Below are 13,331 nucleotides of genomic sequence, written 5' to 3'. Positions count from 1 at the left end.
ATGGGTGCCACCAATTTCAGGGGACACCTTTTTAAGGGGCCTTATGGTCTTTGGAAATCTGTTTAAGGGATGGAGTGGTGCCATTGCTCTTGGACTCCTCATTTGAGGGATGATAGTTGTCTCGATTTGGAGTCTCTGCAGCATGAAATGAGCACAGGCCATTCAGCAGTTCCATACAAAATAGGTCATTACGTCCATGGCAGTGGATAATCCCACTGCCCAAATCTGGATCAATCTGGATAAATGAGTCTTCAATGATGGGTAAGATCAGGGGGATGTATGATCAACTTAAGACAGGAAGTTCATGATATACATGGGCTTTCCCATTATAAGTAAGACATACACTGACATCCCGGACCACCTAAGACAGGAGCTCATTTTATATACAGAAGGGGGGCCCGTAGGGAACTGCAGCTGTGCTGGTACTAACCATTACTTGTTTTTGTCTGCATTTGAAACTTTAGTTGTTTTTGTCTGCAGTTGAAAACATTACTTGTTTTTCTCTGCAGTTGAAACATTGTGCTCCACTGGTTGCCTTCATTTTCCTTGTTTTGAGTCCACAGTGCTGTTTGATTGCTGGTTCCTCCCTTATATAAGCAGTTCTGTTACTCCCAATAAAAGTCATTCTCTTAGCAGAAGTGACCCGCTGTCTTGAGTGTTCTTCAATCTGCGGTGCCTCGTTCGATAATTTTGAGTACTTGCAATGCAGGCGTTGTATGACATCATTCAAATGGGTCTCTGAAAGAATCTTCCTGGCAGAGAAAGGCAGTTGCATCAGAGCACAGGTGTTATGTATATATGTATGTACACACATACATTTATATTTCTATGAATGGTACAGAAAATATAAGCATGGAAAGGCAATCAGCAGAAGAAATAATCTAGAGATGAGCTACCTCGGGTCTTCACTTACTAGGTCACACCCATCACAGATACTGCAGCAGTGGGCCACCTTCAGCTAGTTCACTAGCTTGCCTCAAGTCCACTGGTACATGACTGGCTCCTGACAATTTTGGTGAAGCTCAAAGCATTGGTTTAGAGACCCATGGGAGACACATTGGCCCTGAGCCTAATTAATGTTTGAGGAGAACTAAAACTCCCTGTATTTCAGGCTTTGACCCTAGTGGTGTAAGCTACCAGTTGGATCTGCATGGGTGACCCAGATACTGCAGGGGCAGAATGTTTGGTGTCTCATTGGCTGTCGTAAAAAGCAGTGAGTTCTCATGCGTGTTGGCATTCCTCTCTTTCCTGCCTCCAACTGAGGTTTCATCTGCAATTAAGTGATTATGTTGAACAGCCACTAGCACTAGCCCACTAAACAAAACTATCTCCTTCCCTGTGAGAAGTTTACCTTTTCCAAGTGCCCTATGGCAGAGCTTTCTGGAGGATGAGTCTCCCAGAGCCACTGCCCCCGATCCATGTCAGGCACTAGAGATGTAAGATACACAAAAAGAGAACTCAGTCTCCCCACCTCCAGGGGAAAATCCCAAGAGGGGTTATACAGGGTATGTATAACACTGGCCTGTGGATCTTGCAATTCCTGAACTGTAGCATTGAGTGGTTAAGGTAGTTTTCATGGCAGATGTCAGATCAGGAACCTAAAGTTGGTTCTTTCCCTTTCTTTCTGGATACCACTGATTTCTAAAGTCATAGCCGAGTGATGGAGAGGGTGGCAACTCACCTGTAACACCTATTACTGTTCTGGTGAGCACTGCCCACAGCCAGAAAGGATTCCTAATCTTGACAGCACACATGCGGATTTCCACAGCAACTGCCTTCCCTGGATGTCCTTGCTGTTCTCTTATGGGCTTGAGTGTGGGGTGGTGGCTACCCTGCTATCAACTCTCGATCCCATCAGAAAGTCCTATATTCCACATCATGCACCTGATGGCTGCGCAGTTTATTTCCTTCACCTCTTATGATAATGCTTTTGTGTGTATCTGAGGTGACACTAAACTCACTATGGAGCCCAAGCTGGTCTTCAACTCACAATTCCCTTACTTTGGTGTTGCAAGTTCTGGTATTATAAGGCTATCTCTGCATTTCTGGTATATGGCAATGCTTGAACCCTGCTAAGTGACAGCAGTGTACCTGAACCTGTGCATCCCAATCTAGTGACCCTCATGCTTGTTAAGCAGGTGAGTTGACATGTTGAGCCAGTGAGGCAACAAGGGCAGCTTTCTGCAAGGGCTTTGTATAGATGGAGCAAAGTGCTCAGGTACCAGTTACTGCCCTTCTGCATCTCTAGCATCAGTGACTTCCTGCTTTGCAGCTTTGTTTCTTTAAACCTCACTGTCTCTTGTAAGTGCTCTATTAAAGGGACAAGATAGTAAATCTAACTTAGGGAATTTACACTCCAAGAATAATAACAAAATACAGTTCTCAAATGGGGACATTTTGGAATTGGATTGGAAGTCCTGGAACTCTAAGGGATGAATAATCAGTGTCGACATTCCTCTCTCTACTGGAAAACAACTCAGAAATTGGCTGTAAGAGATTGAGCTTCCCAAACAACACATTTAATACCTTGATGAACATTACCACCAAGAGCTGTGACTGTAGGTCCCTCTGCAGCTGACCCCAAATTTACCCCTTAGTGTTAAAAGTGCCAATTAAGTAATAAAAACCAAAACACTGGTCATATGTAATTAGTTTGAGAATAGAGCTTTACAATGCACATATGCCATGCCAAGCAAACAAATTAACTTCTCTGATGATGCACACAGAGATGTGGACAAGGAGAACAGGGTTCTCAGATTGGACCATCTCTGTGCTGTTTCTGGGAACAGGAAACAGAGGGAAAAAATTCTGGATCCAAATAGTTGAGACACAGTTTATGTGATCACTCCCCATCTCATTAAAGATGTCTTTAAAGACTCCAGTTGTTCTAGGCTTGATTGAAAGTGTAATGCATTTTAAAACACAATTTTGATATGAAAAGACTCCAAAGACATTGTCAACAAGTTATCCAACACAAAGGCATTTCTTGTTTGGAAGGTTGCTGGGCATTTCTTAGCCCACCTCTGAAAGAGCATCCTCTCAGTGGTCTCTGGAACTACTAAGGACAAGTGCCCTGTCCTAGGCACCTCTGGGGACCAGATGGGCTCCTTTGCTGTAGCTCTATGTTCAGTTTATTAGGACTGAACTCAACTGTCTAACCTTTGCTGTAGCTCTCTGCTCAGTTTATGAGGACTAAACTCAACCATCTAACCTATTCTGTAGCTCTCTGCTCAGTTTATGAGGACTGAACTCAACTGTCTAACCTTATCTGTTTTATCTCCAGACTATGTGGATTGTGTCAGATGGTCAGTGGGGAAATATATCTGACTCTGAGGACACAGACTGCATCAGGTCAAGAAGTCATTTCACTTCTGTTATTTCTGCACCTACAGCTTGGAAGGAGAAGGAAGAGGGAGAGAGATAAGAGTGACAATAAGGCTGTCGGAGCATCACCTACAGAGGCTTTAGGTTATGTCCTGGCCACTGCTCTAATATTTCTGCTCTTTGATCCAGATGTCTCTTACTTCCTTAAGCAAGTATTGCAAACATTATGCCAATATGTTGTTTTAAGTTGGAAAATTCTAACACAAGTAGTCAGGAAACTGACTTATGCCATTGAAGATTGACCAATAGAGCAGCATTTCAGGGCTGCGACTTGAGCAAGCATCCTTCTGCGTAGCCATTGACAGGAAGCTTCCTGTTTTCCTCATCATCAGTTTTGGGATACAAAATAGAGAGAGGGGAAAGTGTGTGTGTGTGTGTGTGTGTGTGTGTGTGTGTGTGTGTGTGTGTGTGTGTGTGTGTGCCTGCGCGCACGCACACGCGGTCAATTGAACTACAGTTCTTTTTTTTTTTTTGAACTACAGTTCTATTGAAAAAAATATTAAACATAGCAATGATATCCCATGGGAGCTACATTGAAACATTAATGAGGGCTGGAGATATAGCTCAGTGTTAGAGAGCTTGAATAGTTGTGGGGAGCCACCCTTAGCGGCTCTTGGCTTAAAACATTGGGCAATTCCACCTTGTCTGTAGATTTTATTTTCTATACCTCTGCCTGGAACATAGGAGGCTGAGGTCAGCCCAAGCCACTCCACCCGAACCCTGGGGACTGCTACCTGACACGTAGCGGGCTCCTCCAGATCCTGGGAGGCTGCTTGCTTATCTTGCTTCCATATCTGCGTTCCCTCAGAGCTCAATCCCTAATCTTGGAGTTCTTCCTGCCAAGGACAGATGGCTGGATATCTGCCATTAGGTTCCCAAAGCAACCCTACCCTTTCCCTAGATATTGCCTATATAAACCCTGTAAGAATTTTCAATAAATAGGGCTTGATCAATGTTCAGACTTGCCCTCATTTCTTCGTGTCTCCTGTCCTTTATTTTCACTTCAGCACCCCCTCCCAGGTTCCATTTGAAGACCCCATGGGCCGGGGCAGAATTGGTGCCCAGACGTGATGCCTGAGGCACAGGGGATCATGCAAGAAGCACCGTCTGAAGACTGCAGTCGCATCATACATTGAGGTCACCACAAAGATAGTCCACTCTGTGAGTGAAGATGTAAAGAGGTCGCCGCGGAGAAATGCCCACTCAGTGAAAGAAGATCTGAGGTAAGCAGACGGTGATATTATGGGTCAGGGAATAAGTGTACATGAGAAGTTCATAGGTGGACTTAAAGATTCTCTCAAGGCACGAAGAACTAGGGTTAAGAAAAAAGATTTAGTTCATTTTTTCTGTCTTTCTTAAGGACATTTGTCCCTGGTTCCTGCAGGAAGGAACCATAAATTAAAAAAGATGGAAAAGAGTGGGTGATGCTTTGAATGATTAAGTTCGATTAATAAAATCTTGCGTGTTAGATACTTTCATGAGGCTATTCAAAATGTATTATGTCGGGGATGGGCTATATGGCCAATGTTCTTCCATCTTGTCAGAACCTAGGTTCCTATTTCTCCAGCAGTCTGCCATTTACCAGAAACCAGCTGACCTTGTCGTGGTTCAGCAGTTAGACACCTGTTGTGGTTTATTGTGGGGGCTGATCATTCTAGACCCCCGAGCTACTCCTTTTCCGGTGAGACTACTGATAAGATCAGATTAAAGGCCAGCTGCCTGAGAGCAGCAGTTCCGGGAACTCTTTCCTGACTAACCAGATCCTTCACAACTTCCCTGGAATTTCTCTCTTCTGCAACTATAGCAGCTGTAAAGGTAGACACCTACTGGAGCCTTCCAGAGTTAGGTATCCATGGCAACCTTTGCTTACGCAAATACCCATGCCTCTGTGCCTATATAAACTCTGTGAAATTTTTTCAATACATGGGGTTTGATCAGAATCCAGACTTGCCTTCATTTCTTTGTGTCTCCTGTCCCACCACTTGTAAGCCCCCTCCACAGGTACCCATTGGAGACCACAACAGGTTGAATCAGTATTAGATGAAAGTGAAAAATCTCTTAAAGAAGAACTTAGAAATAGTCTGGGGAAATATAAAAGCTGACCTACCCAGTTCTCTCTTCAGGACCACCATTAAGGCTAAAGCTTGTAAATATCCTCTGCCTGAAGAGTCCTCTCTAAGACCCAGACTCTAGTCAAGGAGTTAGATAAGGCGGCCACTACTCTTCTTTGTCTGTCTTCTTTGTCTGTCTCTGTCCCTCCACATTCGTTAGTATCACTTTGGAGTGCCTCAAGCATTTGGACTAGTCAGTGTCAAGGTTGCTCTTTGCCTGTGCCAGGAGATAGTGTACCTCCTGATAGGGAGGCTGGAAAACGTTCCTGACCTCCAGGAGGGGAAGTCAATTCCCCTCCATTTGGGGAGCACTCTTGGCCTGCCTGATCACCGGGTCCAACCGCTCACTTCGTTCTGGTTTTGGTGTAGTCCAGACTATTGTGGCTTTCGGTGCCATTTTCTGTTTTTGTTTATTTGTGTCTATTTGTGTGGACTTTCTCACTATGAGACAAAAAGAATTGATCGCCTTGACTGTTGTCTTAGACCACTGGACCGACTGACTAGGGTACATAACTTGTCCTTCATAGTAAAAAAGGACAAACTTGTCACTTTTTACTCTTGTCTTTGTCTGGTGTTTAAATGTTGTTTTATATATTATAATCTGTTGGAGAAAAAAAGAACACAATTTAATCTGCTGGCCATTAGCTCTAATTCATTTCAATGATTCTCAAGAAAAGAAACAACAAAAACTTATAAACTAGCTCTGTCCTTGGAGCCAGGCTGCCTGGATCAAACTGGCAAAAATCCTAGGGCTGCCTGAACTCCTAATGATGTGCTCTAAACTCCAGCCAGCCCAAATCCCTCAAAGATGGTAAGTACAAGGTCACTACCCAAACACAAAAATTAGGTGCTTAAAAAATGAGAGCTACTATGATGGGTCTTTCCAGGAACTTGGAGGTAAGTAATGATCAAATAAAGCCACTGGTAAGGTCTTCTTCAGTCCTTGTCACTCCTTGGACGCCTTGGTGATGGGCTCTGAACAACTTTCACTATAGAAGCTGTGCATTTTCAACAGGGGCTTGTGTGGAGAAACATCCTGGGCAGGATGCAAAGTCGGATACTCCTAGTTTCTCTATTATCTTTCACAGGTTCTGCCTTTAAACATTAAGCATTTAGGTGTAAGAACCTTTTAAATGCTATAAAATTAAAGAAACATTTTGCCAGTTTTACTACATGTTTGTTTCTTATTGACTTTAAAGGTATTAAAACTGCATCTCCAGCATATATCTGTAAACTTTTATCTAAAGATTAATAATTTGCTTATTAAATATAATGTTTAAAATTTAAGTTCAAACTCTTGTTTAAAATATATGAGTGCATATACATTTATAACACCGATATTATGTGATTCAATCCTAGTTTAAAGCACTGTAAAAATCTGGTTTTAAGTTCTAAAAGTTATGGTTATACTCTATGACTTCATTCTTAAACAAATGTAACAGGACTGATTTGTATTAATTACATTCAGTCAATATAAAGTATTAATAACTTTAAATTTTTCTATAAAGTATAAATTAAATATATTAGTACCACTGATAAATTTTCTTTAAAAACTGTTGTATTCTATAATGATATACCATATGGAAACAAAAAAGGTTTCCAACCCCTATAGATCTTGATGCTAAAGTAAAAAATCTCTAATTTAATGATTATCAATTTACTATTAACTGTTATGTAACTTCTCAAGGTCTTATTGTACATCAAAATTATGGTGTGTAAAATAGAAGATGCAAATTAATGCAGGGGATAAAATTGCTCAGCCGATACAGTTTCCCTACATTAAAGACAAAGCCATTCCAGTAAAAAAAATATGGGTACATTTGAGAGTACAAAAATATATGTGTTCTAGCATACAATGGTACATATTTACTTGTAAGTACATATTAGCTCAACATGGATGCTCTCTGAGAGACTCCACCCAGTAGAGGATTAGTACAAATACTGGAAATCATTGCCAAATTCTGGGCAAAAAGCTCTGAGTTATATAAAAGAGTAGTCCAGATATAAAACATTAACAAGTATTTAAGATTATGGATAAAAGGTAACTTAATAAAAATCATTAAAAACAGATGACATGGGATTGGGGCCGGTTCCCTATATGTATTTAGGCTTTAAATTAAGAGGTTCCCAAATTAACACTCAGATGGCTCAATTAAGGACTGATCATTTAACTTCATTAAATGATTTTCAAATTATTAGGAGATATCAACTGGGTAAGACCATACTTGAAGCTTCCTACTGGAGAGCTCAAACCATTGTTTGACATTCTCCGAGGAGATTGTGATCCCAAATCTGCCAGGTCTCTGACTCCTGAGGCACAGGCTGCATTAATAAAAGTAGAAACAGCCATAAGTCAGGAATTTGTAACTTTTATAGATTATAAGAAACCCCTTCTTTTTGTCATTTGTGCTACTCCTCATACACCCACTGGCGTGTTTTGGCAATACAGCCCACTCCTGTGGGTTCATCTTCCTTCCTTCCCTGAAGAGGTTGACACTCCTTATTACATTCCAGTAACAGAGCTAATTATTCAAGGTAGAGAACATGGGAGATGTTATTTTGGAAAGGAACCAGATGTTATTATATAGCCGTACTCCAAAGCTCACATTAATTGGCTTTTTCAAACCACAGAAGACTGGCCAATTGCCTGCTCTTCATTTATTGGTCAGATAGACAACCACTACCTGGATAATAAGTTGCTTCAGTTTATTAAATCCCATATATTTGTTTTTCCCAGAATACCTCCCTAGAACCTCTACCAGAGGCTCTGACCATTTTTACAGATGGTTCCTCCACTGGAAAGGCTTCCTTTATGGCTAACAGCCAGACCACTGTTCTGACTGCTCCCTGTATGTCAGCTCAGCTTGTAGAATTGTATGTTGTGGTTGTTGTCTTTAAGACCTTTCCTTATGTTCCTTTTAATTTATATACAGACAGTGCTTATATTGCTCATTCTGTTCCCTTATTGGAGACCATGGCCTTCATTAAACCCTCTACTAAGGTTATATCACTCTTGCTACAAATCCAAGCTGCCATTTGCTCTAGATCTCACCCCTTTTTTATAGGCCATCTCCGGGCCCACACTGGACTCCTGGGCCCTGTTTCAGAAGGAAATGCACTTGCGGACCTTGCAACCCATACTGTCTGTCCTGTTGTTGACTCAGCCTTACAAGAGGCCCAACAGGCACATTCCTTACATCATCTCAATGCTCACACTTTGAGGCTCATGTTCCAAATAACTAGAGAACAGGCTCATCAGATCGTTAAAAAATACCCTGCCTGTGTTACCTATTTACCCACTCCTCATTTAGGTGTTAACCTTAGGGGCCTTGTCCCTAATGAAATCTGGCAAATGGATGTTACCCACATCCTATAACTTGGAAACCTCAGATATTTACATGTTACTGCTGATACTTTTAGTGGGTTTATTTTTGGCACTCTACAAACTGGTGAGGCCGGTAAACATGTCATTGCACATGTCCTCACCTGCCTGGCTACTATGGGAAAACCCAGGACAATTAAAACAGATAATGGGCCTGGCTCTATTGGTAAAAATTTTCAAATTTTTGTTCTGCTTTACAAATAAAATATATCACTAACATTCCCTATAACCCTCATGGTCAAGATATTGTAGAGAGCACACCAGACACTCAAAAACACTATCAGTAAGATAAAAAAGGGAGACTTATACCCTGTTAAAGGGTCTCCCAGGAGTACTCTTGCTCATGCTCTGTTTATTCTAAACTTCTTAAATCTGGATGTGAAGGAAAAATCTGCTGCAGATCATCTTTGACATCCTTCATCAAAAGACAATTATGCCTCAGTATTATGGAAAGATCCGTTGACCTACAAATGGTCTGGCCCTGACCCAGTGCTCATATGGGGTTGAGGGTCAATGTGCGTGTTTCATATAAAAGCTGGATTGGCAAGATAACTGCCAGAAAGACTTGTAAAACAGCTTTTTATGTTGTGCCTCCTGATAATTCTTGGTGGGCCTGTAGTGACAGATTGACACCTTGTGTGTCTGGAGATCTGATTAAGAAAAATCAAAATATGTACTGTGTCCTGGTCCCATTAATTCCCAGGCTAACTTATGACTTTGAAGAACAATTTTCCCTAGCCTGAGATCCAGAAAATGACCATAGCCTCTTAAGAACAAAAGGAGAGCCTATAACAGCCGTCACACTTGAGATATTGCTGGGCCTTGGGGCCGCGGGAACCGGGGTGGGTATAACCTCTCTTGTTCTTTCCAATAAGCATTACTCGGACCTCCTCCTATCAATCGACAAAGATCTTGAACGACTGGAATTTGCCATTTCCCACCGTGAAAAATCCCGTACTACACTTGCTCCTCTGGATCCTTGAAGGCCACTTGCTTATCTTGCTTCTGTAGCTGCTTTCCCTCAGAGCTCACTCTCTAATCTTGGAGTTCTTCCTGCCAAGGACAGATGGCTGGATATCTGCCATTAAGTTTCCACAGAAACCCTGCCCTTGCCCTAGATATTGCCTATATAAACCCCATAAGAATTTTCAATAAATGGGGCTTGATCAGTGTTCAGACTTGCCCTCATTTCTTCGTGTCTCCTGTCCTTTACTTTCAGTTCGGCACCCCTCCCAGGTTCCTTTTGAAGACCCCTCGGGCCTGGGCAAATAGTCATACAATAGGAAGAGGGAGCCTTGTTTCTATTTTAGGAACCATGAGAAGACCAGAACAACTGCCACCGCCCAGAAGAGGTGTCCAGTGTAATGGTCTGGGGAGCACCCTGAAGCTAAACAGTGAAGATGCATGAGGTAAGGCTAAGGTTAAGTCAGCAGCCGCCCTGAAGGCAGAAAGAAGACACTTAGATGCAATTCTGTATGTAACCCAGAGCTTTTGGAGTATTTGAAGCAAGAAAAGGCCAATCCAAGTTCTTTCTTAAAGCTCATTCTAATGTTATGTGAGGAGCAGCAAGTGAGATAAGGACACCAGTGAAGGTGCCACTGCAACCATGTAAGAAAGATAACAAAGACTTGGATGTGTGCATGGTTCACAAGTAGAGTAGATACTAAAAGAACGTGCAACTTGTCTCTTAAAAGCCTGAAATTATCACTCGTCTCATACTTTCAAGTTCCATCCAAAGCAAATTATTTTTTTAAATATCTATTAACATCCACATTAATGTTTCAGTTGCTGCTGTTTTTACAAGAATTACAAAGGAGGCCTTTTTGTTGTTTTTCAATGTTTGTTTAACTTACCTGTGATTTACTCTGCTTTGAGATAGGGCCTAATTATGCAGGCCCTACCTGGTCTAGACCTCACTACATAAACGAGGTTGTATTCTAATTAGCAGAGATCCACCTGCCTCTGCCTACCTAGTGCTGGGATCAAAGGTGTGTATCAGCAAGCTGGGTTAACACTGAGACTTACAATCCATTACATTCTATTGAGGCACAAAATCATACCAAGCTCAGGACCTGCTCACTGCAGACCACAGTTTTCTTCTCCTGCTCTCTAGCATGCCAGGCCCTGTTCAGTACACTGCTAGTGTCAGGTCCAGCCCACACAAAAAATTGAATCAGGGTTCACCTGAAAAAGGGAGTGGGGATTGAAAGTAGGATACAGAGACGCGAGAAATAACTAATCAAGTCAGGAAATTTCTGATCAAGATTACTCTTTAACACAGACAGGTAATGCCCCTTCCTAAAATAAAATTATGGAGAGCCTGTCTTAGGACAGTGTGTAGGCACTTATGATTGCTGATCATTGGCATATGAATTCCATCATTCATAGCCTGTCTTAGGATCTATAAGGCTCAGACTCACTGTTGCCATTCTCTGGCTTGCCTTTTCAGTTCTCCACAGTCCTGCAGATGAGACTGACCTCATTAAATAGGGTGGAAAAATACTTATAAAGCTTAAAATCTGGGTTTCCGGAAGGAAAATATTCCGGAGGAGTTCCTGAAAAGCACTGACTCCAAAGTTCAGTCAGGTCCATAAGGAGCATGTCTTATAGGTACTGGAACACTTGAGTTCTCCTTTCCTCCTCAACACAAGGAAATCAGGCAGTGAGTGTTGTTGACATATGTTATCCCAAGAAGCATGTTGGAAAAGAGAATAATCAAGAATAAGTGTCCAATGAAGCTTCACCTCCGACCTCAGGATCATTGGCAAACTCATCCATGTCAGCATCCACTTGACGCACAAGCCTCTCAGGTAGCCAGCGTGTTCCTGTGAGAAAACACAAACAGAGCCTTGACCCCATATTAATACAGGGTTGGGTCCATTCCATTGTCCAATTAAGGGATCATTCCATTTCACTCTAGTAAAGGATGATTGAGTACATTTCTGCCAGAATCGATCAGCTGAAGAATTTCCTTTGGCATCAAGCAGTAAAAAATTTAAAATGAAGAGAACATGACTCAAAGCATTTTTTAGGTGATTGGGGGTAATGTTCCCCCTTCTTTACTTTTTGTGAATAGGTTTTTATGGTAGAATGAGCTCCTTCCACCATACTTTGTCCTTGAGTACCTGTTATATGTTTTATGGAAAAAGAGTCACAAATTTTTTGAAAAGCTTAGTTGACATTATCCTGATCCATTATCTGTCTTGATAGCCTTAGGTACAACAATGTGGGAAAAGGCAGACAGACAGTGAGCAATCATATTTTTGTGGCTTCTCCCAATTGGAGAGAATCAACTATACATCCAGAATATGTGCCTAGACACATGAACATATTTTAACTCATCAAATTTAGGTATATGTGTAACATCCATTTGCCAAAGTTGGTTAGGGACCAGTCCTCTGGGATTACCTCCCAGATGTGGTAGAGAAAGAAACTGAGGACATGTGGAGTATGCCTTCACAATGGCTCGAGCTTGTTCTTTAGTAATCCTATATTGAAGTCTTAGACTTCGGCTATTAGTATGATGTAAATCATGAACTTTTTGAGCCTTTTTTACATTTGTAAGCCATACCAAAATTTTGGTAGCTGCATCTGTTAATGCATTACCTGCAGCCAAAGGTGTAGGTAGAATAGTGTGAGCTCTTAAATGTCCTATTAAAAAAGGATGTCTTCTCTTTTGAATAGCTGTCTGAATTTGAGAAAATAATCTGCTAGCCTATGATTGATATTGGATTTATCCTGCAGTTTCTAGGCAAGGAACTGCCTCTGCCACATAGCCACTATCTGAATATAGATTAAATGAACAGAAGGCATAGCATAGGAAAACAGTAGCCACTGCTTGTTGCTCAGTGATTTGAGCAGACTTAGCAGTAGTAGGAATAACATATGCCTGTCCTTCTACCATGTAACTAGCTCTTCCTTTAGAAGACCCATCAGTAAAAATCAGCAAATCATCTCTCACTGGCTGAAACTGACTTTTCTCAACATCATCATCAATCCTTGTTCTAATTCTCTCTCTAATTGTTTCCGTCTCTTAACTAAGTTAACTTCTTTCTCCAGGGCCTGAACGTGTCCCCTAAGTTTCTCAATGAGATCCTGTTGCTCTGGGGGTGCTGTAGATGGGGAATGCCAGTCATGTTCTTTAAAGCAAGCAGCTTCCCTTTCTATATCTTCCTTATCACTATTCCTGGATTCTCTTTTATCTCCTTCCAAGACATCTTCAGCTGGTGATAATAAATATCTCATTTTGTCCCTCTCATGTCTGGGATCAAGAACATACCTGATAAAAACCCAAGGGAACAAAACATGGCAGGTATCTCTTCAGATCCATCAGTAACATAGTGAACCTGCAATCTTTTACCAACTTTATCCCAAGTTTTTAAGCTAACCACTTCTTCCTCAAGAAACCATGGACATACTTCACTGACAAAATCTAAATATTCATCCAACATTCA

Source organism: Acomys minous (genome assembly GCF_964271855.1).
Source record: "Acomys minous genome assembly, chromosome: 14".
Lineage (NCBI taxonomy): Eukaryota > Metazoa > Chordata > Mammalia > Rodentia > Muridae > Acomys > Acomys minous.
The sequence above is the reverse complement of the archived record's forward strand: the minus strand, read 5'-3'. Positions refer to the sequence as shown.